Source organism: Capsella rubella, unplaced genomic scaffold, assembly GCF_000375325.1.
Source record: "Capsella rubella cultivar Monte Gargano unplaced genomic scaffold, Caprub1_0 scaffold_5, whole genome shotgun sequence".
NCBI classification, from domain to species: Eukaryota; Viridiplantae; Streptophyta; class Magnoliopsida; order Brassicales; family Brassicaceae; genus Capsella; species Capsella rubella.
In genome coordinates, this window is record NW_006238919.1 from 1049077 (window position 1) to 1053167 (window position 4091).

The following is a 4091-nucleotide window of genomic DNA, read 5'->3' on the forward strand; positions in this document are numbered from 1 at the left end:
ACCAGCCCCCGTTTTTGTTTTGAATCTACTTCGTACGTCCTTCAAAAAATCTGAGTTATCATCCTAGTTGGAAGACGAACACAGAAACACCTGTTTCGTTTCACCCAAAAAAGAAAAAAAAATAGAAAAGTTAAAAGGAATCAGAGAGTACTTCAATAGTTTATCATCTAGCTTTGCCTTTTGATAGCTTTATTTTTTTGAATCAGTTTTGGTAGAGCTAGCAGTGATAAACGCACAAAAAAAAAACACTATTACAATAGGAACGTATCACATTGGTTATTAATTAAGAATATGAGCTACCTTTTCACAATTTTCTGATGACTGCCTTTGGCTTGAGAAAGTTGTGACTGGTTTATTAGCTTGAGTGCAGACGGATTCCTAAGCAGATTAAGTGATTAACCATCTTTCTAGCAGTTTGCAGCTTCTTAAGGACCATTGATTTATCTCCTTGAGCAACAGCTGTTAGGAAAACAGCATATCTTGGAAGTTAATCAAAAAAAAAGAAAAGATAATTGAAAATTTAAAAGGAATCAGAGGGTACCTCAATTGTTTATTGCCTGCATAATGGAATTACTGACATGAGGCAATGACAAGTACCTTTTTGTTCACAATTTTTGCTTTGAATTCTGGTGCCTTGTCGAGTTCCACTTCAATAGCAACTTGTTGTTCAACAAACACAAAAACAAACAAAATATTGGTTGAGGGAAATGGATAAACTTGAAACTAAAGAAAATATAGAAACACAGAGAAGAATTTGAGATGACTTACAACATATATCTTCATCGATTGGGTCCATAATTCAGCATCATCCCTAATAATAATTATGAGAAGAAAGTAAATCTCCATATATCTCCATCATCTAGAAAAGCAGCAACAACAAAACCAAAAAATCTCCATCACCATCAAGATCATATATGCAAACAAAAATTATATTTAAGAAAGCAAAACATTCAGATGAGAGAGTTGAAGAAACACAGAGTAAACCCCAAGATTTTTTTTACCTTTTCCTTTGTGGACTTTCTCGTCAAATCAGATGAAAGTTGAAGAAGAAACGCCATGTCCTCTGAACATCCATCACTTGAAAAGACACGAAAACAATGCTTCCAACATATATTATTCATCAACAATGCTTGGATTCTGAGAGTAGAAAAGAGAAGGTGAAGGTGATAACATATATAACACACAAAAGAAAGGAAAAAAGAGATCATTATTATTGATTAGTGATAAAACTTGAAACAGAAGGAAAAGTCATAATAAGATCTTAATAAGAGTTTACTTACAGTGACATAGGATTTTCCCCATTGTTTTGTGTTGTTGTTGACTTGGCCAGGTCATCCCTAGAATTATACATGTGAAGAAAGAGTGAACTATATGTGTATCTTCATCATCTAGAGAAACAACAAAGACAACAATGAAAAAATCTCAGTTTGACGTTGTTACCGTAAGGAGAAATTTGTTTTTGTTTGGTTCTGAATCTTCGTCATTCTTCAAAACATAGCATATCTCCGATCTGCACAAAATTATTAAATTAGAAGAAACTTTGTTAAAACAACAATCTCAGTGAAAACAAAATCGCAGTCACATTCTCATCTTAAATTGAAACAAAAGAAAATTCGAGGAAGCGGACAAGACAACCTATATATACCTTTTAACCAATCAGTTTGATGTTCTAACTATAAGAACACGTCGTTGACCGGTTTTGTTCTGAATCTACTTCATACTTCTTTGAAAAACTCTGAATCATCGTCCTAGTTGGAAGTTGGAACACGAACACAGACGCACACCTGTTTCGTTTCACCCAAATAATAAAAAAATATAAGAAAAGTTCAAACGAATTGGAGAGTACCTTGGTAGTTTATTACCTGTGGAATCAGAGAGTACCTCTAGTTTATATTTTCCCAATTCAGTTTGGTAGAGCTAGCTATGTTTTGACACTCTTTTCGCTGCAATGAGAAAATAAACGCACAAGAGGAAGGTGAAACCAGATTTGGATATCATAATGGTTATAAATTAAGAATGTGAGCTACCTTTTCAGCATGTTCTGTTAACCGCCATTGGCTTGAGACATCTGTGACTGGTGTTTTGGCCTGAGTACATATGGGTTCCTCAGTAGATTAACCATCTTTCTAGCAGTTTGCAGCTTCTTAAGGTCCATTGACTTATCTCCTTAAGAACCCGCTTTTAGGAAAACATCACCATCCTAGAAGTTAATCAAAAAAGGAGAAAAGTTAAAAGGTATCAGAGAGTACCTCGATTGTTTCTAACATGTGGAAAGGAAAATGGTTGGCATGAGGCAATGACAAGTACCTTTTTGTTCACAAGTTTTGCTTTGAATTTTGGTGCCTTGTCGAGTTCCACTTCAATAACAACTTGCTGTTCAACAAACACAAAAACAAAAACAGAAAGAGATTGGTTAATGGAGATAGATAAACTTGAAACAGAAGAAAATAAAGAAGAGTATAGAGGAATTTGAGATGACTTACTGCATATATCTCCATCGATTGAGTCCATAATTCAACATCATCCCTTCTAATAATAATGAGAAGAAAGTGAATCATGTATACAACAAAACAAAAAATTCTCCATCATCAAGATCATGTATACAAAACAATATTCAAAAGAATTCAGATGAGATTGAAGAAACACACTGTAAACCCCCAAAACTTTACCTTTTTCATTGTGGAGTTTCTCGTCAAGTCCGATGAGAGTTGAAGAAGAAACGCCATGTCCTCTGAACATCCATCACTGAGAGACACGAAAACAATACTTCCAACATATAATATTCATCAACAATGCCTGGATCCTGAGAGTAGAGAAGGAAATGTGAGGGTGATAAGTTATATAACACACAAAAGAAAAAGAAAAGAGAGTATTATTGGTTAAGTGATCCAACTTTAAATAGACATAAATAAAATCATAATAAGTGCTTACTTACAGAGGATTTGTCCCATTGTTGTTGTTGTTGTTGTTGTTGACTTGGGCCGGTCAATCCTATAATTATACATGTGAAGAAGTGAACTATATGTATATCTGCATCATCTAAAGAAGCAACAAAGAAAACAATGAAAAAATATCAAATTGACGTTGTTACCTTAGGGTGAAGTTTGTTTTTGTTTGGTTATGAATCTTCTTCATTCTTCAAAACATAACATATCTTCGATCTGCACAAAAATATAATATTAGATAAGCTTTGTTAAAACAACAGTGTAAACGAAAACAAATTTGAGGAAGCAAACAAGATGTTGTTACTGTAAGAACACGTCAGCGACCTTTTTGTGTTCTGAATCTACTTGGTACTTCCTTGAAAAAATCTGAGTCATCGTCCTAGTTGGAACACGAACACAAACACACACACACACACACACACCTGTTTCGTTTCATCCAAGAAAGAAACAACAAAGGCATTAATTAAGATCCCATATACAAAACAAATTCTTATTTCAAAGGCAAAACATCAACACCACCTTTTGTTCTGAATCTTCTTCATTCTTCAAACCATATCATATCTGCACAAAAATATACAATTAGAAGTCTAAATTAAAATAACAGAGTCACATTCCCATCTAAAATTGAAAACAAAGAAAACCGCAAATTTGAGGAAACGAACAAGAGAAGAGGAGGTGCAGAGTCAAGACAAAGACCTATATATACCTTTTAATCGATCAGTTTGATGTTGTTACTTACTGTAAGAACACGCCGTATTTGTTCTGAATCTAATCCATCATCTTTCAAAACATTAATCTGAGTAACACGAACACACACCTGTTTCACCCAAAAGAAAAAACAAACAAACAAACCCATTAAGAAGCAAGTTCGACTCTTTTCTGGAAGTAGACAAGAAAAGAAAGACCTAAATTACCTTCTCATCGATAAGTTTGATATTGTTACTTAGTGTAAGAAAGCCGACTAATGTTTTTGTTCTGAATCACCTTCGTACTTATAAACATCAGAGTCATCGTCCTAGTTTGAACACGAACACGCACCTGTTTCGATTCACCCAAAGAGACAACAAACCCGTTAATTAAGATGGCACATACAAATACTAAAATTTTATTTCATAAGCAAAATCGATTCATAGGGTTAGAAAGATA

General features: G+C 34.0%; 2 long non-coding RNA genes across 9 annotated transcripts in view; both read right to left on the minus strand.

Moving 5' to 3' along the window:
• LOC111830496 overlaps window positions 1-4091 on the minus strand; it is a 9681-nt gene that overhangs the window by 666 nt on the left and 4924 nt on the right. The window lies entirely within an intron of this gene.
• On the minus strand, window positions 441-2974 carry LOC17885650. Of its 6 annotated transcripts, XR_002833871.1 has the most exons (13): window positions 2936-2974; window positions 2670-2745; window positions 2484-2529; window positions 2308-2373; window positions 2028-2200; window positions 1882-1943; window positions 1646-1784; window positions 1441-1510; window positions 1281-1337; window positions 1002-1137; window positions 769-859; window positions 542-659; window positions 443-459 (listed from the first exon to the last, which is right to left on the minus strand). It is a non-coding gene; the product is annotated as an uncharacterized LOC17885650 (long non-coding RNA). The 6 variants fall into 6 exon arrangements; XR_002833868.1 differs by having other exon boundaries at window positions 441-459; window positions 598-659; window positions 1002-1337; XR_002833872.1 differs by having other exon boundaries at window positions 1002-1337; window positions 2484-2526.